At 43.1% G+C, this 24,485-nt stretch overlaps 1 protein-coding gene across 1 annotated transcript in view; it reads left to right on the top strand.

Moving 5' to 3' along the window:
- The first annotated feature begins 2,975 nt into the window (after positions 1–2,975).
- BLACAT1 (BLACAT1 overlapping LEMD1 locus) overlaps positions 2,976–24,485 on the top strand; it is a 33,789-nt gene continuing 12,279 nt past the window's right edge. Inside the window, exons 1-2 of the mRNA XM_083173014.1 lie at positions 2,976–3,238; positions 3,981–4,164. The gene's annotated coding sequence lies outside the window, so the exon portion shown is untranslated. The remainder of the gene's footprint in view (positions 3,239–3,980; positions 4,165–24,485) is intronic.

Here is a 24,485-nt window from a genome sequence, read left to right as displayed (position 1 = left end):
ACTGATCCACAGCTCCACCATTCACCTACCACCAGTGCCCGGAGCATCAAGTATATTTAAAACATGCAAAGCTTTCTAAGATACTATTGGAGTCAACAGCCATACAGGTATTACCTACCATTATCAAAGACTCTCTATGTGGTACTCAATATGTCTACTTATTTAAGTTTCCACTGTTTTGTGACTTACTACATCACTACAAATCAAATTAACATCAGGATTTTGATTGCTTTGTGATAAAAGGGGCAGATGTCTTTCCCCACGGATTTTTTAATAATTCTTGCAATTGAAGTTTTAATTATTATTGTTAAAACTTACATGTAAGTTGTTAATAAATAAATAGTATTTTTATGTTTAAATAGTGTCATATGTGCGCTCTCTAAACAAACTGTTTAAATTGTCCATTTCTGGTTTATCTTGACAATGAGTGACAGAGATGTCCTCATTGGGAGCTGCAGGTGACACTTATTAATTGGCATTATTAATTGAGCTATTTTGTGCCACCGATTAATGTTTCTTTCCTATTTTTTTGTGCCAAAGGGGATGTGTGTCTAAAACATATCACACGTACCCAGAAGTACACAAAAATCGGTGAAAATTGTTAAAATCTCACCGTTTGCAATCCCCTTAAGAATCCATCCCCAAAGATATGCATAGGAATATGGCAAGTAGTGCAAATCTCTGCTTTTCTCAGGTGTTAATCTTCTGATTACTTGAGAGAAGATGAGAAAATCCCGTTATCTGGTGAAAAGAAAACACAGGCTTTTATAAGCTTCATAAATATACCCCAAATGAAGTGAACTGGCAGACATTGGCTATTTTAATGAGCAACTGTGCAATAAGGAGCAAACTATTGCCTTCCCATTCAAGGCTACAGCATACGAAACAATGCTCTCAGCACTACCTTTATTTGCATCTGAAGTGACATCCATTACCTATCAGTGACCGTTGTAACTAGATATTAAGTTATCTTCATGCAATGCTAACATGCCAGTATAATCATTTGGGGAGATCTGTGCTCCACAAAAGCACTGCTAGCTAACACTCCAGTACTTCCTTGGCTTCTGCTTCCCATGTTTGCAGACAAAGATGTAATGAAGCATTGATTAAATTGCCTCATTATATGCTGTTTTTCTCAACTGACTCACAGCTGATCTTGACTATCGTGTTTTCATGTAATGCGTGAGCATTTATTATACCACTTTCAGGAAGCATAGCCCCTAAATCCTGGCCTTTGCTTGGTAATTGCGTGCTGGATTGTTTTGCAAGTCCCAGTCTGACCCCCCCTTTCACACAGAATAACATATGTACCAGGTCATTTGCTGATTAACCTGGGTATTTCTTTTGTGTGAAAGGGTCAACCTGGGTCAAAATTCCCAGGTCTTTGAACCAGGTAAATACCTGGAATTTCAACCCGGGTTGATCCTTTGACACAAAAAAAGGACCCATTTTGAACGTCAAATTATTGGGTGGAAATGCTTGAACCGGTAATTTGATTTTCTGTGTGTAAGGGGTATTAGGGACATTGAAATGGAAATGTAAAGGACTGCACTTTGATCAGCTTCTTCTGCAGCATCTGACATCATCCCTACTCATTTTGAAAACTACTGAATGGTAGGCTTACTGTACTTTGGAGAAAACATATAGCCAGTATTTTATGCTAATAAATTTATATTTATTAAAATATGACAATAACTCAATAATATACATAAAATACCTAAAGGGTTTATACTAATCTACGTCCACTGCTGCTCTTTGCTTCTCTGCGGTCTGGCTGGAGTATAGGAGGAGCATACCTCTCCCCTTTCCTTCTCTCATATCTTATTGCTTCTTCTTTTCTCTCAACCAGTGATCTCCAATCATGATCTCGGGACTATCCTCGAAGTAAATACCCAATCAGGAGCCGCAATCTATGAAATGTCCATGCACAGTAGCACTTCTGTTTTTCCCTTTACTGAAGAGTCATACTGTATTGTCAATGTTAAGTCATAAATGGGGACTGTTTTAGCAATGGTGGCAATGGGATGGTGGTAACCTTCATAGTGTATCACTGCATGGGACTTGAGGTAAGTGGCAGAAAGTGAGGCACCACAAGAATTAATTGATTTATCTATGGTTAATCTCTTGTTAAATTGTGATTCTACCGTTCTCCGGCATTTCCCATGACCATTGGAGTATCAATACTTCATAAGCAGACCCCTTAGAAAGCAATGATTAATTCATGTATGTGTGATTAATAATGGTCTCTGTAACATCTGATATACTGTAGTCGGACACTACAGGACACTGGTATTTGTCACACTGCTGTACTGTTTCAGCAATCGGAAAGTGCTATAACAATGACAAGGACAGCCAGGGGAGATCTCTCAGATAGCAGGCTTCTATGAATAAGTGTAGATGTAAAAGCTGTAATGCATGCATTAATGAGATGAACAGGCAGATGGGGTTCAGTGGTTCCCAAACTTTTGTGAATCACAAGGCCCTAGAGCATCAAAACATTTTCATGGCACCCCCAAGGCCAAGTGTTTATTATTGAGAAATTCAGAAAAAAATATTAAATGAAGTAAATTGTTTTATATGTCATCCTTAGGGTCAATTTTATGAGGCAAGGGACAGGATTCACTTCTGTTTGTCCTCCCACATACATTAGGATTAGCAGCTAAAAGCAACAGTTTTTCCTGTTACATTAATCATATAAATAATTTGAATTGGTCCTGGGCCACCAACCATGGGCATCCCTGCAAGTGTCCTGTGGGTGCCACGGTACATAGTTTGGGAGCCACTGGTTTAAGGATTTTATTACTGAGCAGATTGTTTGGATTTTATGTGGTTTACCTTTGTGTGGCTTTCTGTGAGATACTCTGCAAAGCATCCATGCAGTGAGTGTGATGGGGAAATAACCTGTACAGAGACCAGTGCTGAATGGGTTAGTAGCATCTTTCTGAGGCTTCTCCACTGGGATGTACTGTGACATAGACTATTCACAGTCTCTCACTCCCCCTTCTCCTATTACCTCCACTGCCCCCTCAATCCCTTTTTGTGCAAAAGAAATCCCACCCGCTTCTCACCTGCCTCCTGGATTCCCCCCTTACTCATCATCCCCATTACCTTCCCCTGGTTATTTACACTGCTCTGACCACCCCCTCTCTGTTCTCCATCCACTGTATGTGGGTTTTCCTCAGTGAGGGATCCCAGAGCTGTGACATAAAGCTGGGAATCTGCAGAGAGCATTAGGAAGGTAGGTTACTAGGTATCTCCGTGTCTGTGGTAAAGTGTGTGTATTAGAGCTTATGAATGTGTGTTTGTATGTCTGGGAAAGCTGTATACCTGACGTTCTGTTTATACAGTATATGTCTGTGTTTCCTTACACATATATATAGTACACAATTTATGTACATGGTTTAGCTGGGTAGGTACATATGCATACGTGTGTCTTTTACTGAACTATAAGTAAACCTCTTTCATAAAATTACACTTTGTGATTAATTAGCCTGACCTTAAATATTCTGTCTTTATGACCTGTTATTTCTGCTAGAATGTCATAGTTTTTATGAGGTAAGTTCTAATGTTGTCCCTTGCTACACAAGTCTGCGTTAATAATACTTATGTGTAAAATAGGCAAATGTTTATTTACTGAGCTGCATAAGTGTATGAGCCATCGCCCAATAAAAATCTAAGTAGATTCTCTAGTAGCAGGAGTCACCTCTGATTGCCACAACAAACCCACATTGTGTGAAGTAGCGTAAATGTCTTTCCTCATATAGCACACACCTCACTGCTGAGCCTTCACTCCTATACTGCATCACCTACAGTCACTATTGTTTCCATTTAAAAAATAAGACAGCCCTCCCCATGATCCAATTTGCAAGAGCATCTAAATGGTGTGAGGTGTTTAGCCAATTTTCATTTAGGAATGCGGTCGATAAGTCACCAGAATGTTTCTTGGAGGTACTTGTGACATGTTTTTGTCATCCATTTAGGTTCCCACCTTATCTAGCCTGTCCTTTACAGCCCCTCCTTTTAAAACAGGGGGGACCTCTGTGTTTGTAAGAGCGGCTCAGGCGGAGGAGAGCACAGCACAACATATTCTGCAGCCAGCAAGAGAGGGACAAAGAGAGAGAGGGGGACAGAGACAGAGCTGGCACATCTTGAATACAGAACACTGTAAGTATCATATTTAAGACATCACTGCACTGGGAGGAAGAGATGGGGAGGGAATCAGGACTGAATAAGATAGAAACAGCTGCTATGTACCACTGAGAAAGGACAATTGGCAGAGTTCTCACTGTATTGTTGGTTCTTGTGGCAGTGAAAGGGTGAAGCAGTAGCTCTCAGAGTGAAATGCGCAGACCATCCTGCCGTCTCCTAACAGAGGGGAAACACAAATGGAGGGAGACAGAAATGGAGCAAGGACAGGGTAGCGAGTGAGGTGTTTGTATGTTCAAAAGCAAAAACTAGGACTGTGCTGGGACAGAGGTGGAGAAGTAATCATGGGGCAGTGGTTACATGGTTCTGTATTTGTTTTTGTAATGCCCAGTGGCCAATAGATAAATGTTAGTCTATATAGTGTCCATGGGTTTCCTCAGTCACAGGGATCAACAACTGGAACTACAGTATGTTAGTGAATATTTGCACTACATTGATTGTATAACTAGCAGCCAAAAGCTTTGCAGCAAAACAGTTTATTTTTATTGGGTTTGAAAAAATGAACAATAGTAAAAACAAGTCAGTGTAGGACAGCAAGTGCTCGGTGGACAGCAATGCTTCAGGCACTTGACACCATTTCTTAGACAACTAACAGTACATTCATGGTCATTGTGGGAGTGGGAAAATGGGACCATAAGGCACACGGGGAGAAGGGAATGCATCCTGGGACAAGAGATCCGTAACAATAGCCCTGACATCTGAAAAATGGATATATGGTTGCATGGATAGTTCAATATATGCTCAGGACATGCAAAGTATCTCCATAAATATTTGTTTCCTTTTATATGATGAAAGACGCATTATGTATAGGTAGAGTAAGCCAAGAGATCCGATCAGCCACCTGTCTCAGAGCCTACTAATGTTACTGCCTATAGCTAGCCAAGCCTCTCCCATAGAGGTGCCTGCCAGTGAGCAATCAGTTTCAGCTTCTTCAATTATACAAGAAACTGATGGTACGATTTGGCTAAAAGAACCTGGACCTGTCTGCCTATTCTAACTAGATGCCTCCAGTTACACAATGTAAGGATGACTGACAGGTTGAGAGACACAAACATATATTAGGAGCCACAACCAGTCAATAATCAAATCACAGTAATGTAATATGGCTTATTAACAAACGCATATAACTATGGCATAGTGCACAACACTGACAGTACCTGAGGGGTGTTACTGCATAACTTGCAGCATTATAAGATGTACTGTATGACATTAGTATTGAAACATTTTTGATAACAATATGGGGACACAAAAACACGCAGCTTCAGGAATCACTGACAATTATACAAATTAGATTTTAGAACTAATATCACAGGATTGACAGCAAAAAGAAAATAAATACTGCCCAAATGTATCAATATATTCACCAGCAGGGACAGAGCCTGAACCTGTGATATATTCGGTGTGAAGTGATCGTATTAGCTGTCACTAAACCACTGTATTGGGACCTATGGTGAGCTACTGCATATGTGTGGCCCGCTAATGTGCATCAAGTATTGCCGGGGATGGTTTTGCAGGAACCCCCTCCTAGTAAATTTTGTGCAGCCCATAGGCTACAGTGGCTAACACTATCTTCGGATGCGTGAGCTACTTGGGCCAAAAATCTACCTATGGGGGTTGTGGCTGCAGTGGGAGATATGTGCTGTGATCCTTCCTTAATACATGTGTATGATACTAAATATTTGCACAGATATTATGTGACAAAAATGCCCTTAGCAATAACTGTGTGACAAAGACCTGATGGAAGGGGCGGTTGGTGGTTCTTGTCGTTGTGCCTTGCACTGTGTAGGAGGGAAGGTGGGCAAAATTAGACTATTCACCACAGATGGCCTTGCTAAACTACCAAAGCACCTACTTCTCTGATAGTGGGCACATTTGGGTAGCTGGCTTACCCTTTAAGAATCCAGGAGTGCTTCACAAAATTCATAGGCTCCTAGAAATTCTGTAAGATTTGGCAAAGAAGTGACTATTTCACCAGCGGTGCCATCACTTTCTGTCAATATGGGGCATAGCTAGAACTTTGTGTGACCCAGTGCAACCTTTTGAAGTACCCTAACCTTAAAGCTATTAGAAAGACACCTTTCTGTTGTTCATGTTATGCCCCATAGTAATGCCCTAGTTTTGTTCCCTGTGGTAGTATCTTAATATTCATTTTTTTGTTTCATAGTAGTGTCATTGTTAACAACAAGTTACATTGTAGTGTTGCCAGTACACATTATGCAACACGGTACTTCCAGTTCACATGATGTCATTGAAAAGTCCTCAGTTTATACTATTTCACACTGTAGTGGCCCCAGTTCACAATATGCCACAATTAAGTGACCCCAGTTAAGTTTATGCCACATTTTAGTGTCACTACTTCTAATTATAGTAACATAGTAAAATAGATTATGATGTTGAAAGAAACATTTCAGTCCATCAATTTCATCCTATGTGGGTTAATTTTAATGGTCATATCCCATATTTTATCCACCAAAAAATTGTCTTACCCTTTTTTAAATGTTTCAATTGAGTTTGTTATTACAACTTTTTTGGAAAAGTATTCCAAATCCTAACTGCCCTGACTGTAAAAAAAATCCTTTCCTTAGTTCCCCACGGGTGGTGCCCGCATATCTTTTGGATAGACCTCATAGTAATTAGATCAACTGAAAGTTCATTGTATTGTCCCTTGATGTATTTGAATATGTTAATCATATCGTCTCTTAAACACTTTTACACTGTAGTGCCCACAGTTCATACATTGCAGTATTTCAAAACCCTTAATTTATATTGTGCCACATCATAGTGCTCCTATTCATATCATGCCATACTATAGTGCTTCCAGCGCATATTGTACCACATTACAGTCCCCCCCCCTCCCCCTTACCATTATAACATCCAATACACATACAATATAATTCACTAGTAATGGAATGTCACCCCATCAAGGCCATTAGCAGGCATTACTGGAAACTTGGTAAATCACTATATGACCTATTTGTTCTGTGTCTGGGGGCCCCTAGGTCTTCGATCCCCTTAGCAATGGCACCCCTTGCATCTACAATAGATACAAAAATGACCATAACATCTTAGCAGACTTGCAGAATGTTTCAAAATTCTCTGATTATAGATATTTATAAAAAGAAGCTAAGTAAGGAGTATTGAGTATACATTCTTACAGCTAGTTTTCAGGGAGGCTAGAAATCTATATAATCAAAGGTTATACATTTCAGATGTATGAAAATGATATATTGTATTACACAAGAGGTATTTACTGATACTCTGAAGAAAGATTCCCTGGCTCACGCTAGTATTGAATTACCACTGTGCAGGAGGGAAAAGATATGAGTTGGCATAAAATAACCTCTTTCTTATTGCATTGTACCTGATATATATATATAAATAAAATGTCAACTGTTGTCAATAATTGCTCTAAAATTTATTCTGCAAATGATTTTTCTAATAAATGTCATTGTCATAAACAAATATTTGCAGGAGATTTTCATTAGATAAAAGAAAACAGCTTGATTGTTACCCTTATACTGTATCTTCAGTATTTTGTGTAAAACAGCCAATGTACAGGGTGATTCAAAAGCCTCAGTACACCCTTTTGTTTCAAAAACTGCAAGGGGAAAACGGACTTAGATTCAAGATAACACCCATGTTCGGTACATACCCTAAAATATAGCCCACCTCACCATGATACCTTACTGGAATTTTCAGTTTTCCATTTCCTACACAGTTTTTGAAGTGACTTTTGAATCACCATGTAGATTGATGTTCTGCTTGTCACAGAAATAATAAAGGAGTGGAATATCAGGGCAGGGTGCCAAGAGGGTGGAGGATGAGGCAGGTCCAGACCTATTAGTAAATAAATACGCCTACAAGGTGGCATGCCAGCATGCAGCTAGGCAGAGAAATCAGTGTGGGGACAAGGTCAGTATGATCCCCGGTGCAGTAAAGTGATGCTGCAAATGGCAGCTCACTTTACAGCACCTGAGGTCAAAGTAGCTTAAATAGCAGGGAGCCCTGAACCCTACAGATTGCTGCTGGCAAGTATAATCAGCAGTCAGGGGGTTGCAGCACGGATGCATGCACGTGTGTGTGTGTGTGGGGGGGGGGTAGTGGCAGCAAACTTGGTGGCGCATGCACAGATAAGAATCAGGGTTTTTGCCATGAAAAATAGCCAATTTGGCTGCGGAGAGGATTCTGTATCTGGGTGTGACAATTGATACATCCATGCAATGTGGGCGGATATTATCACAAAAGATGAGGATGCAAATGGTGATAAATTAAACCCCTAATAATAGTGTAAAACAGATTTATTTATTTTTTCAAAAGAATTTAATTGATAAATAGGACCCCTTCCTGTTTTTATAAAAATGTGTAGGACTGGTCCCAGCTTTGCTTGCATCCTATGCTAGATGTCCTAAATGTTAGAACTCAAAACAGAAAAAAACAACATTAGCCCCCACAGGAACAAAAAATAAAATTCCTCACATACAGGTTGAGTATCCCGTATCCAAAATGCTCGGGACCAGGAGAATTTTGGATAACGGATTATTCCGTATTTCGGAATATTTTAATATTTCAATTATGTATTTTGAAGTATCTTGCATGTATGCTGTATAAACACATAAAATACACACAAATATATTTTATTACAACATAAAATACACACAAATATATTTTATTTGTTCAAAAAACAAGGTTTCAAAACATGAAACAAAATTTGTGTACTATCTCAGATATTGAATTTGAATGCCAAGCAATCATTTTCTTGCACATATATAGTGCCAGTTACATATCATGTCACCAGTAGTGCTGTTACAAATGTCCCCAGTGAGTTTTTAGCAAAAAAAAATTTTTTTTTTCACTTTCTGGAATGTATGGTTTTCGGAATAATTCGGATAACGGATACTCGGATACGGGATACTCAACCTGTATTGGCCCACCCTGCACAAATATAAAACACATTCCTTGCCTCCACTGTAATAAATAAAACAGACTGAAGATGTTGAATTTGAGGACATTTCAGTAGCGAAGTATGTGCCCAGAGCCAGACTGGCCCACAGGGGCAATTCACCATGGGCTCCACCCCCTCCTCCAGACTGTGCACTAGAATTATACATTGTACATACAGTATGTTGCATTATACTGCACAGGACTATGGTGTATTTTCTACAGTGCATTGCTGTTATTAATTTGGAACATTAGCATGCATGCCCATCAGTATTCACTGTATAAAGATGCCCAGACCATGCACCCTCTAATTGGTAGCCAAGCTTCTATAATGGCTGGCTACAGCCCTAAACTTGGTTCCCTACCACTGTATTCTCCTGGAGGGCCCTTCAATCTCTGACACTCTATGAGCTGAAACCGGAAACTTGGCAGTACGGACGGTGTAATGGATAGCATCACTGCCTCACAGCACTGAGGTCATGGGTTCGATTCCACCATGGCTATAACTGTGTGGAGTTTATATATTCTCCCTGTGCTTGTGTGGGTTTCCTCCGGGTACTCCGGTTTCCTCCCACACTCCAAAAATATACTGGTCAATTGGCTTTCATCAAAATTAACCCTAGTGTGAATGTGTTTGCGTGTACATGTTATAGATTGTAAGCTCCACTGGGGAAGGGACTGATGTGAATGTTCAGATATTCTCTGTAAAGTGCTGTGGAATATGTGTGCGCTATATAAACTGGTAATAAATAAATAAATCTGTACCTTATGTACATATAATAGTGAACAAGTATGTCTGCATTTTTCTTTTCTGCTCAGTTGTTTTCTTAATTTTCCCAACAAATGTTATTTAATTGATAGCTTAAAGCACTGGTTTCCAAACTCGGTCCACACAGAACCTAAATACTCCATTTAGTCATACTAATTTAATCACCTGTGCTCAAGCAAGGTTGTTATTAATACCTGGACTGTTAGGGTACCTTGAGGACTGAGTTTGGGAACCTCTGGCTTAAAGTTTAAATTATGTGTTTCCTCTCTTAGTGTATCACATTATTTTGTATCAGAATCTGATAGGTTGCTATGGGTAAGGGCGAGGAGCTGATTGGCTGGCTGTTTATCACTCTCCATTTTATCACTTTTTGAAGCTTTATACATCTGGCCCCTAGTGTCCTGGTGGGGTCTGATACAAGTTAAGCTAAAGAGATGTGTCAATCCTTGAAGAGGGATAAAGTGGAGAAAAATAAATTACCAACCAATCAGTTCCTGTAATTTTTCAAACACAACCTGTACTATTGGCCAGTACTTTATCTCTCTCCACTATATCATTCTTCAAGGTTTGAACTGCTCCCATACCTCCCAACTGTCCCGATTGCCACGGGACAGTCAGGTTTTTGGGGGGACTGTCCCGCATGCGCACGTGTCCATTCTGTGAAGCAAAGGGGCAAGGGGCAGGGCCAGCAGCTTCCACAGAGCTGACCATGCACCCATAGCCATAGAGACAGAAAACTTATATGTGGCTTGCAGTCGCGGTATCCAAGAAGCCAAACACCAGCCCCCCCCCCCACCCACCCACCCTTCACTGAAGATCGGTGAAGAAAGGTCTGGGTGTAACCTCCCACATGTTGTCACCAGCTGGTGACTATATGCTTGTTTTAACCAGGAAATTGTGCGTGCATAATAAATTGTTATCCCCTTTCAGAAAAAAGGTGTTGCACTATTCTTCTTTCTGTTTTAGAATATACAGAAATTAAAAACCTCCACCATCTATCACTTATTGGAAATTTTGGATCCTTCCTGTTGATTTGCCCTCGGTTGGTCCAATTAATGAACTACCTCTACAATTATTGAGGACACTATTGAGAACATTTACCCTATATATAGTGTAAGTTTATTTCTGGAAGCGCTAGGAGTATTGACACCTGTTGTATAGGTACTAGTAACAAGCCCCTCTTAATGATGGCTTCTAAAACTCTCAAACCCAGTCCCTATCTTTTTGATTTGTCTGAAATGCCTGCTATGGAGTACACTTGCCAATGGTCAGCCACGTTTTCATAAACTATCAGCGCATCTATTCTTCTCAGACCGTGTGCCATGGAAACCCTCTTCTGACACCATGTAGATATGTTGCAACAAATCAGGATGACACATGGAGCATGAATGTAATGCAGGTCTTTACTCAGCACGAGCCAGACACAAAGTGAGCCTAACAGGAGACAAACAGGAAGTTAGTCCCCTCAGCATGACATCATCTCCCATGATGCACAGCATGCATTTACAGGGTATGTTGTGCGAGGCTATGATATGGAACATGCCACTAGCCATTAGAAGTTGTTACCAATGTAATTAGCTGTTTGTGGCCAATGACCCCAGCACTTTGCATTCTGTATTGAAGCAATACAATATGTTGTACAAATGCAATTTATAAAAGTAGACCCTTAAAAGCAAAGGAGACAACAGATTCAGGTCTGGAGACCACGGAGGCAGGCCTGTAGGGCATGGAAGCAGACCCGGATGCAGGCCCGGAGGCCACGGAGGCAACTGAGACAGGCCCGAAGACCTGTTCTACTCTTCATGCTCAAATATGAGCCATGGATCCATTCAATTTTAGTCCTGAAGACCATGGAGGCAGACCCGGAGGCCACGGAGACAGACCCGGAGGCTACGGAGACAGACCCGAGGCCACAGAGACAGACCCAGAGGCGACAGAGACATACCCAGAGGTGACAAAGACATACCCAGAGGTGACAAAGACATACCCAGAGGACACAGAGACAGGCCTGCAGGCCACAGACACAGGCCCAAAGGCAAGGGAAGACTGATCCTCATGCCTGGAGGCAAGGGTAGATGAACCTCTTCCTGGAGTGATGGACTTGGAAACCCTACCTAGAGCAAGAGACTTGGAAACCCCACCTGGAGCGAGAGACTTGTAACACCCTCCTGGGGTGATGGACTTGGAATCCCCTAATGGGGTAACGGACTTGGAACCCACTCCTGGGGTGATGGACTTGTTAACTCCACCTGGAGCAAGAGACTTGGGTCAATCTCCAGGAGTGATGGACTTGGATCCCCCTTCTGGGGTAACAAAACTGGAATCCCCTACTGAGGCAAAAACTTTGGACCCCCCTTCTGGGGTAACAGAAGCCTGTCTTGGGGTAAAGCGCTCATTGGCCCTTCTTGGGGAACCACTCTCGGAGGCCCCTCCTGGGGTGTGACTACCAGAGAACCCTTCCTTTCTGGGGTGTAATACTCAGAGATCCCTTCTGGGGTACAATACTCCAAGTCCTTTTTAGGGGTACCACGTTCATAGCCCCCCTCCTGGGAGACGGTGCTCAGGAACCCCTCCTGGGGTGTGACACTCTGAGATTCTGCTTGGACCCTGACAGTCTGAGACCCCTTATGGGGTGTGAACCTTTGAAACCCATCCTGGGTTACAACACTCTGATACCCCTCTCAGAACTCAACACTGTGAGATTCCTCTTGGGGGTACAGTACTTTGATGCCCCTCCTGGTGCAAGACACTAAGAAGCCCCTTCAGGGGCAAGACACTAGGAAGCCCCTCCTGAGGCAAGACACTAGAAGCTACTCTTGCACAATGCTCAGAGACCCCTCCTGGGGTACGACACTCAGAGACCTCTTCTGGGATACAATGCTTAGAGACCCCTCCTGGGGTTCAAAATCCAGAGACTCTTTCTGGGGTATGACACTCAGAGATCCCTCCTGTGGCATGATACTCAGAGACCCCTCTTGGAGCACGACACACAAAGACCCATCCTGAGGTATGACACTCTGAGACCCCTCCCAGAGTACCATACTCTGAGACCCTTCATGGGGTACAGTACTCTGAGACCCTCTCTGGAGCCAGACACTAGGAAGACCGTGCTGGAGCACAATACACGGAAGCCTCTCCTTGGGCTGGACAACCTGACCCCCCTTTTGGGGCATAATACTCGAACTCCTCTTTTGGGTCTGGATACTCAGACTCAAAAATTTGTCCTGTAATCACTCTATTTTAGGTCCCACATCGGGAACAGATCACAGATGACGTGATCTCAGGCTCCACAATAAATGCATAGGTTGAGGGACCTATGCCGCTGGCGCTCCTCATTAGATAACTGAGGATGAGGACGGCTCAGGTACCTGTTTTTACAGGGCACATATGCAGATGCCAATAGAGTGCCCAGAATGGCGTCAGAGGGTCTTGCAGACACCGAACCCAGAGTGGAAGGTACCTTGCCGCTAAAAGGACTGCCTAGTAGGATGGTAATCACTGAAAACACTTTAGTCAGTAGCTCCTGCAACTGCTGCATTATCAATTGGAGAATCCTTAATGTCTCCAAAGACTGCTTCAATGGGTACTGGTGGTGGTGGTAATGGTGGAGCATACACTGGAAACCACGGATGCAGTACACTGGGAGCAGACAGGAGGATGGTCTCTAGGATAGCTGGGATCGTACATTGGAAGCAGAAAAAGCACTGGGAATGCTGGAGCAGGTTAGTGAACCTATACTCTGGCAGGGATTCATACCTCCCAACATGACCCTTTCCAGGAGAGACACATTGCTCTGCTCCTGCACTTCCCTCTTGATGTATGATTCCCATCACCTGTGTTTAAGCACCTTTGTTATCAATTACCTTGTTCAACACAGGTGATGGCAATCATACATTAAGAGGAATGTTCTGGAGCATAGCATTGTGTCCCTCCTGGAGAGGGTCATGTGGGAGGTATGGGGACTGACTGTCAGAGACTGCCTTTTATGCCATGTTCACACTGCCAGTGCGAACAACACGGCTTTGTTAAGGCAAATTCCAGGGTGAGGCAGTTCTACCCGGTAATTTGCCTTTTAACACAGTTTTTACAGTGTGAATGGGTCAACCCGTGTGCATACTCAGGTCTCCAACCCGGGAAAAAAGCAAGTGTTGGAGACCTGGGAATTTCGACATGGGTTGAACCGCACACACTAGGGTGACCAACTCATCCCTTTAATCCGGGACACATATTAATTACACAGGTTCTGTGGCAGTTTAAAACCAGGTGAAATGGAGTCTTGAGGTGTGGCAGTTTAAAACCAGGTGAAAGCCAGCCACAGAACCTGTGTAATTAATATGTGTCCTGGATTAAAGGGATGAGTTGGTCACCCTAGCTCGCACTGAAAAAAACCTGTGTTAAAAGGCAAATTACTGGGTTGACATGCTAGACCCAGGAATTTGCCTAGCAGTGAGAACGGGGTAAAATAGGGAGCTAATGACTGGAGTCTCACAGATGCCTCAATCAGTGAGAGCTGAGCATGTCTCACTCAGGTGCTGCAATCAGTCTGCAATGCTCAGACTACACATAACTGCCTGGCAGCACGGAGCAGAGCTGAGCTAACAGGAGAAACCACAAACCAGGTAGAACACCAAACAAAATGTCATCCATAAGAACAAAATTTGACGGCCTTTCTTTTAACCCTTTGAGTGCCAATTGACTTTGTCAAAAAAAGTGTGAAAATTGCCAAACATTTTTATTCATCATAATGACCTGTAATGTATACCTTTATATAGGAAATTATATATTTTTTACACAACATTTTTCATTTAAATTTATATATGTGAGCGACGCTGGCATTTCTAGTGGATATTTTCAACATCTCTCACAGAGATGTTGGCACTCAAAGGGTTAATGCAGTGGTTCCCAAACTGTGTGCCTAGGCTCACTGGGGTGCCTCCGGACACTTGCAGGAGTGCCTTGGGTTGGTGGACCAGGATCAATTCATATTATTAATGGTCAATGGGCCTTATTCTAGTTCACTCTTTCTGACAAAATCCTTCTTAGATGGACAAAACCATGTGCACTGCAGGGGGGAAGATGTTACTTGTGCAGAGAGAATAAGATTTGGGTGGGGTTTTACTTCAAAGTGAGATCTATATTGCAGTGTAAAAATAAAGCAGCCAGTATTTACCCTGCACAGAAACAAAATAACTCACCCAAATCTAATTCTCTCTGCACATTTTACATCTGCCCCCCTGCAGTGCACATGGTTTTGTCCATTAAGAAGGATTTTGTCAGAAAGAGTGAACTAGAATAAGGCCCAATGTAACAGACAAAACTAGTGCTGGTGGCTGCCAATCATAATATATGTGGACAAACAGGAACAAATCCTGTCCCTCACCAGATAACTGTGACATACAGTATACACACAATGTACTTAATGTAATATTTATTTTCTAAATTTCTCAATAAGAAACATTTGGCCTAGGGGTGCTCTAGGGTGCCGTGATTCAAAAAGTTAGGGAACCACTGGGTTAATGTATGTCTTTCTCACAATTGTCAGTATTTTTTTCTTTTAAGCATGCAAACTATGCTGTACAGTATATGTTCTGATATACTGTACAGTATACAGATGTTCTGTACAATGATCACATGTGGTCATGTATGAGATTGCTCTCCGACAGTACTAATGCTTTCTGTCTAATCCTATTTGGCATAGATTTAGTATATAACTTTATTGCATACGCTCCATTTGGACTCCGATGCCCTGGGGCATTCTTCCCACTGAAACAGGAATTATCTTCAAAGAAAACAAATATGACATTTAATTAATATTAGAAATCGAACTCAAAATATGAATCAGACTTTTAATATTATGATAATACAGCATGTATTATGGATACAGTTGGATATGCTGTGTGTAATGCATATAGGAGTTAATATCAAAGCCTATGGTGGCATTTTATATTTGTTTTATTTAAAGTACTGTACACTTCAATGGATTCCCTTTTAGCTTTGCTCCAAAAGCTGCAGAATTGTGTGTATGTGTACATGTTTGTGTAGGTTTCAAGAGCTAAATACCAGTGGAATTCCCAGCATGTTGGCAGCAACACCATTTAATATTCCTTAGTTGTGTGGGGAATTTTGTATGAGAGACAGCTTGCTAGGATTTAATATCAGAAGTGTCAAGTGCTCAAGCATTAGGAAGTCCCCTACTCAGTGCATTGAGTCACAGGCAGTAAACTAATCCATTTTACTATGCAATATCTAGTTTTCCAGTTAGACGGGTCAGTGTAAGCAGAATGCTGCCGATGGGGGAGTGGAGTGTCACCGATGGTACATACACACACGGATTATCTTGGACACATAAAGTAAACATTATTACAGTATATAATTAGCTATTATTACTCTCCGCTCTATTCCTGTAACATTAACACTATTGCTAATTTTCAATCATATTTAAAATATAAACTAAAACAAGGGCCAGATGTACTAAGCTTGAAAAGTGATGAAAAGAGTGATAAACAACCAGCCAATCGGCTCCTACCTGCCATGTCACAGACTGTGTTTGAAAAAATGTCAGGCAGGAGCTGATTGGTTGTTTATCACTATCCATTTTATCACTTTTGAAGCTTAGTACATCTGGCACCAAATATGTCATCCACTAGTAACCATTTTTGTGTGCACATTGTTACTGTTCAGTCTGTCCCATACTTTATTTTTGTAAAGGTATTTGTTTTAAAGATAGTTTGAACTCGGTGGACTAACGTCTTTTGTTCAACCTCAAAAAATGTTTATAAGAGGAAACTTTGCATAGGTAGTGGGCACCTGCAGAGTGGAGACCTGAGTGTGCGTAGAGGATGAAAGCAGGTGCATAGTTTAGTTAGAAGCTGTTCCGTGGTCTGATTGGGAGGTGTAGCAATGGGGCTCACATAATAGCCTGTTGCATTTTGTGTTTCACAGACCAGAAACGGCTGAATGGAGCCTTTGTTAACTGGCTCCTTTAGGAATAGAAAAGGCAAAATACCTGACCCCCCTTCCCACTAGCTCTGCCTCCCAAACCCTTTACTCCCCCCTCCAATCTCACCCACTTCACCCCTCCATACTCCCTCCTTCATACATCTGAAGTGTTCATGCAGGCCTGATGGGAGAATAGGAGGAAAGAAAGCGCACACATATGAAAAAGGAAAAATCAGCCATGGACACAGAAATGTGACTGCAAGAGACAGAGTAACAATATACTACACCAAACATACGCATGAGGGGAAAGCATGAGGTTTGTGTTTAGCCTGATAAGTGAGGAAGAATGCAGAAACAGGTAACGCTACAATGACGGGGAGATTTCATAGACAAAGCTGTTGGGGTCCACTCCTCAGAGATGTGGGGCTGCCTTGAGTGATGGGGAGGTCTCTGGCTTAGAGCCAGTTGAAAGGATTCCAGATGTTTCTAGTTGCTATTTTCTGGCCTGAAAGGTTCTGTGCTTCATGTTATGTAGGGGGGTGTGTGCATTGGCGTGTTATACATGTTTCTGGTGTATACTGTATGAATGATATGCAAGTTTTGGAGTGTACTTGAATATTGTTAACTAATTAAAAGGGCAAGCCTTCAGCATGTGATGCCCTTCTATTAGGAAGAGGTATTGGAATATTATGTATGAAGAATATACATAATTAAATATATGTGATGATGGGGTTTGTATGTGTATTCTGTAAGAGGCAGTATGCATATGGTACCTAGGTGTTAAGGTGCCCATACACGGTGCGTTTTCACCATGCGTTGCGAATTCGATCCAGCCCATAACGGGTGCAATCATCGCACAGTGGGGCAGATATATTAAGCTTTAACAAGAGATAAACCCAAGGGTGATAAGGAGAGATAAACGTCCAGCCAATCACCTGCTAACTGCCATGTTACAGGCTGTGTTTGAAAAAAAGTCAGGTAGGAGCTGATTGGCTGGACGTTTATCTCTCCTTATCACCCTTGGATTTATCTCTTGTTAAGGCTTAATACATCTAACCCCGTGTATGGGCACCTTTAGGACTAAGCAAATGGTATTTGATGTCTGCATACTCACATGTGATAGGTGTTTGCATAGAAGGATTAAGGACCAGGTAGTTATCTTTCTCCCATACTACTCTACTAGACAGAAACTAACGTATACTGTATGTATAACATGGAGATGGGTTATGTGTCACCTCTGTAAGATAAGTATTGTATTTCTATCCCATCTCTACCTGGCTTAGATTTGAGAGAACTAATGACATTCTACATTTTGCCCTGCAGGTTGTCTGTATACTGACCAGGACTGTATATCTGAACATGATTAATCTCTGTGTAATATTATAGTGGGAGAATATTACATTTTTGCTGACAAATAGACTCTTTACCCATTTCTAAGATTGATTTGAAAGCATTTATCTTACTCCAATTCTGAGACTGTAGATTGAAGACTGTATGTGTGAACATTGAGGTGAAATTCAATGGTATTTTCAATGTAACGCTTTTTTGTGTTAATGAATAGCAATGCTGAGAAAGGACTTAAATCACTTTTCATACAATTAGCCCTTTATTGTGCTCATAATAACAATTAGAATAGTTACTACGGTGAGTCCCAATTACTTACAGGTATAATTGTGCAGGTGCCACCGAGTGGGACTACTAATTATCTGGCTTGATGGACGGGCCCGGATTCTGCCATCGCCCTCCACCTGTCAGCAGCAGCCTCTCTGTGAGCTGGGATGCAGTAGGACAGGAAGTCTCCGTAGGAGAGTAGGAAGTGATCATAGTGATAACCTTCAACCCCTGGATTTGCCCCAGGCTAAGGGGCTCACCCCCCCCCCCTTTTCTTTCTAATATACCACACACAACCAAAAGTACCGGGGCCTAGTTAAGTGTGTGAATAAAATGTTAGCAAATATGTGATACTTCAGTATACATCTTGAATATCCTTTGTTCTTGACAATACAGTTTTATCATCAGTATCCTCTCTCAAGGCCATCATATCAAAGTGGATATGGCAATAGGAGCTTGAGCTGCCTAGTAATCAATCCTTCTGTTATCTGACCAATGGCAGGTTTACATACGGACTGCAGCACCCCTAGTAAAATCTGCCACCTATTGGAAGTCCTACTTGCCAGTAACCCACCAAAGAGGCAGTCCCATTGGGAGCTGTTTTCTGCCTTTCTGTCTCATTGTCGGCCCTAGCCAGCTTCTATGGACTGCTGCTGTCCATAGAAGCAGGAGTCTTGCCCATGCACAGTCCCGACCGCCAGTTATGCATATGCCCTATTAGTGATACCTGCCAGATCTATTTTGCAGGTATTGTGACCCAGCTGGGAGTGGCAGGTGGTCTCTATGGACACAGGTAGCGACAGCCTCCTTCCTCCCACCTCTGAATCTGATATTTGATTACAGGTTTTTTTTAAATAACATTTATATTGCTGATTGTGGTGACTAATAGACAGGGGGTTTCTGTCTGTAATGGGTCCCACAAGTTATGATAGCAAGCCTGCACATACTGGCCCTTATTCAGATCTGATCGCAGTACAAATTTGTTCTCAAAATGGGCAAAACCATCTGCACTGCAGGTGGGGCAGGTGTAACCTGTGCAGAGAGAGTTATAATTGGGTGGGGTGTGTTGAAACTGAAATCTAAATTGCAGTGTAAAATTAATGCAGCCAGTATTTACCCTGCACAGAAACAAAATAACTCACACAAATCTAACTCTCTCTGCACATGTTACATCTGCCCCACCTGCAGTGTACATGGATTTGCCCATTTTGAGAACAAATTTGTACTGCGATCAGATCTGAATAAGAACCACTGTCTGGCAGCAATAAAAGTAGCCTAGTCTTTCAAGACAGTCTAGATATGTTTCATTACCCAACTTGCATTGAAACTTGAAGCTCTGCCTTTATAACGTCAGTTCCATCCAATTGTGAGATAATTAAAAAAGGATATATATATTTATATAAAAAAAAAATATTTGTAATTATATAAACAGTTTTTCTCAGTCAACCATCACGCATCAATCTGTGTCTTTGGAAGCAGGTGGGATAATTACAACCCCAGCTAAATAGATTTACTCACCTGTGCCTAAGGTTGCCACCTCTCCTGACTTTCCTGGATTCTCCCTGAATTGGTGGCAACCCTACAGGACGTTTTTGCAGGCTCCCGGATTCTGGGATTCTCCCGGAATCTGGGTGACTTTGAAAGCCTCCACAGCTTCCCAACTGAGTGTGCACACTGTCAGGGGCGTAGGGAGGGTGGTTCTGGTGGAGCGCCAGAAAAGCCACAGGGAATGCAGAGTGTATCTCCAGCACTTGTGAGTTGCTGCCTGTCCCACATCTCCCTCTACCTCCAGAAATATTTAAACTGGGCTGCGGGAGAGGACGGAGGAGCACTGTGCAGCTAACAGCTTAGGATGCTGCAGCAGCGCTTCCTCCCAAACTGAGCCTCAGAGAGGAGATAAGCCGGCTGCTACTGTGTATGGTGAGGCCATTGTGGAGGGGGGATTTGTGTGTGTGTGTGTGGACGGTCAGTGTTTGGGGCAGATATGCATGTTAGAGAAGTGAGGTGGTGGGGGAGGTTGCTGTGAAGTGGTTGTCACTGCTGTCAGGGTGAGGGGAGGATGTATGAGGTATCTCTGTGTAGGAGTTGTCAGTAGGGGAAATGTGTTCTTAAATGTAAAAATAGGGACTTCAATACATGATGAAGGTGTGTGTGTGGGGGGGGGGGGGGGATTGGGAGAATCTCCAGGTATCGAAGATGCCTCAGGTGGCAACCCTACCTGTGCCTGAAATCCTCAAAACATGACCTTAGTGTCTGTTGGTGACTGGAGATGAGATCTACTGTGAGGTTATCATACTCACTGTAAATCTGTAATTACTATATTTTATTAGGTGTAGTAATTAATGTACTATTTTAGTCCGTCGGTACCCTCTTATTCTCCATAGATGTTTCTATCCCCCAAATCTGTGTGTATTTCCAGATCAGATCGCTCTTGCCCTAATATGGTCTGCCAGGAAATACCCAGGAAATAATTCACCAAAAGGTTATGTCCCATTACCATACTTTTGTTCCTGCTATCACAGGAGGGTGTTAGCTGAGGGACAATCTTCACAGGGGGTGATCCAATTCCCCTGCTACCAACAGGAAATGTTCACAGGGGGTAATCAGGACATAATGTAATCCGACTATGATTGTGTCTCTACCTTCAGCTCCTTTGTGTCAATACCAGACTTAGTGGAACCCGGCACCACAGGGGGTGATCAGCCCATAACGTAATCTTGTGTTGTATTGTATCTTGCTCTGCATATCCCTGGCCACTTCCAGACTTACTGGAACCGACCCAGCAGGGGTTGAGAGCAGCAGTTGGACAACTGTGGATTGAAGGTGGGATATACCTTATGCTTGAATCCACCAATCAGGAACTTGGGCAACCCCACAGATGATGCGATCACCGTGGGAATTTGAGAAGTTTTTAAAATGACTTGCAGACTAGCCAGGAGGAGAGAATTTGATGGACTGTCCTGGACTAAGAGGTTATGCTCTGTCTAGGTATCGTGTGGACTTATATGCTATCACTGCGGTGTGGGATAAGTGATAGTTTGCCCTGTGGAACTGATCTGGGACTGTGACTATACAAGGACTGTCTGTTTGGGCCTGCTACCTGAATATCTTTCTACTCTGCAATTTACCTTTGCCACTGTTTATTGTCTATTTGTGCGTGCTGTGGAAAATAAACCATTCTTCTGGTTTCATCTGCTCGGTGTCTGAGTGATTGAGGAACTCGTACCCTCACATTTGGCGGCAGCGACAGTGGGATCATTCAGACACCAACCATCGAGCACAGAAAGCACAGAGAACAGAGGATCAGACCATATGTAAGGAAACGGAAAATGCAATAAGGTGATGTTCAGCAAGTGAGCAGGTGTCATTCCTGTGGAAAGGGAAAAATGTTTCCAAGGAAAGAAAATCGATGCCTCAAGACCCCTGGAGCGGAGGAGCTCAGGGACGGAGGTTCTTCAGTGTATCGGCAGGCTGGGAAGCCGGATCTGTTATTTATTGTCAGGAAAATGCAGTATATCTGGGAGTACTGGGAAGAAGCTCAGCAGATGGTCAGCGGGTGGAGAGTATCCAGCATACAGGACAAGTTGTGTTACCTGGGGGATGCATTCCTGCACTGTAAAGGTCAGGCCACCTCGTGGAATCTGCTGGGGGAGCCAGAGTTTGTAGAATTCACAGAGGAAGTGATTGCTACAGTTACCCAGATGCTACAAAGAGGACAATATTCTGAGGCTGAAGGACAAGTCCAGAATAAATTGATGCCCCAGATAGAACCAGAGGAAGGGTCTAGAAGGGGGCTACTGCAATCTGGGCAGACAACCGAGGGGTCTGCCACGGAATTAATTGTTACCGCAAGAGAAGGGTCGTTGTCAGGGGGGCCCCTAACTGCCCTTGAAGAAATGAGTATGGAGGAGCTGATAGCAGAATGTCAGCTGCGAGGTATACCCATCCAATCCTGCACTCGCGGGGAAATCCTTCAGCAGATCCTTCGCGATCAGGGAGATCCTACAAAAGCATTTACCGATTATCGGGCATGTATCCTTTATTTCGGTGCACAGCTGAGTGTGTGGGAACAATTGGAGTGTCTGGAGGAGTGCTTTATTGTGGCAGAGGAAGAGGCGATTGATCGCGGGCTCCTGGATACCCCAGCATGGCAAGATCAGTGTCGCAGGGGGCGTGATGAAAGGCACCGCCTGCAACAGCTTCTCCCACAGCCTAGGGGAGAAGCTGCTCAGTGTTCTATACAGGGGAAGGTTATCCCCAACGTGAAGGAAGTGAGGCCTCTGAGCCAGGCACCCCGGGAGGAGCTGCACTACTGCTTCCCTTTTGCTGAGGTGGGAGATGCAGAATTATTAACCTGCTGCCAGGGGATCTATGAGGACTGCGCCCAGGAGGAGATCACCGTGGTTAGAGGAGTATCCAACAACATCCAGGCCACAAGCATACCAGTCGCAGATGATGTAGTGTTTCGGGCTGCCCAGCATACTCAGCTGGGGAAGGAGGCTATCGCGGAGAAGGAGGTGTGCGCAGAAGTAGCTGCAGGTGAGCATCTGGCTTTTAAGGGGACAGAGCTGACACAGCCTGTCCTGCAGCCACCAGCGGAATTGTTTGTGATGGAGGGTCCCTCCTCAGCCCTGGACATTGAGACCAAATGCTGGACTGAAATTTGCCATGCCCCTAGTTTGGGTTTGGGGGAGGAAGGACAGGACGGGGTGGTGGAAGTGCCAGGGCCAGAGCCCCTATATTGGCCTGCTGTTTGGCCCCTGTTTCTTGGGCAAGAGGGGGAGGTGGAAAGTGGTCCCTGCCCCATTGTGCCCGAGGCAAAAGTATTAGTAGGTTACAATGTTGCAGAGGGGGGGTACCCCGAATCCGAAGAAGAGGAATCGCTACATCCCTTGTTAGTTCCAATGTATGACTTAGACTGTAATCATGCCCTTGCTGGTTCTGCAAACCAGCCGCCTTTTACAAGATGGGTTTGGTATGATGTCACCCTGTGGGACTCAGGTGGTAAATCCAAACCCCAGATTCTCTGCTCTGCATCCCGCTATTCCAGGTTGTTATTGGTTCCAGAACAGCTTGGTACCGGGACTACAATAGTAGGGGAAGGAATGTGAGGTTATCATACTCACTGTAAATCTGTAATTACTATATTTTATTAGGTGTAGTAATTAATGTACTATTTTAGTCCGTCGGTACCCTCTTATTCTCCATAGATGTTTCTATCCCCCAAATCTGTGTGTATTTCCAGATCAGATCGCTCTTGCCCTAATATGGTCTGCCAGGAAATACCCAGGAAATAATTCACCAAAAGGTTATGTCCCATTACCATACTTTTGTTCCTGCTATCACAGGAGGGTGTTAGCTGAGGGACAATCTTCACAGGGGGTGATCCAATTCCCCTGCTACCAACAGGAAATGTTCACAGGGGGTAATCAGGACATAATGTAATCCGACTATGATTGTGTCTCTACCTTCAGCTCCTTTGTGTCAATACCAGACTTAGTGGAACCCGGCACCACAGGGGGTGATCAGCCCATAACGTAATCTTGTGTTGTATTGTATCTTGCTCTGCATATCCCTGGCCACTTCCAGACTTACTGGAACCGACCCAGCAGGGGTTGAGAGCAGCAGTTGGACAACTGTGGATTGAAGGTGGGATATACCTTATGCTTGAATCCACCAATCAGGAACTTGGGCAACCCCACAGATGATGCGATCACCGTGGGAATTTGAGAAGTTTTTAAAATGACTTGCAGACTAGCCAGGAGGAGAGAATTTGATGGACTGTCCTGGACTAAGAGGTTATGCTCTGTCTAGGTATCGTGTGGACTTATATGCTATCACTGCGGTGTGGGATAAGTGATAGTTTGCCCTGTGGAACTGATCTGGGACTGTGACTATACAAGGACTGTCTGTTTGGGCCTGCTACCTGAATATCTTTCTACTCTGCAATTTACCTTTGCCACTGTTTATTGTCTATTTGTGCGTGCTGTGGAAAATAAACCATTCTTCTGGTTTCATCTGC

This window comes from Crinia signifera, chromosome 2, assembly GCF_055691185.1.
Source record: "Crinia signifera chromosome 2, ASM5569118v1, whole genome shotgun sequence".
NCBI lineage: Eukaryota > Metazoa > Chordata > Amphibia > Anura > Myobatrachidae > Crinia > Crinia signifera.
The sequence above is the reverse complement of the archived record's forward strand: the minus strand, read 5'-3'. Positions and strand labels throughout refer to the sequence as shown.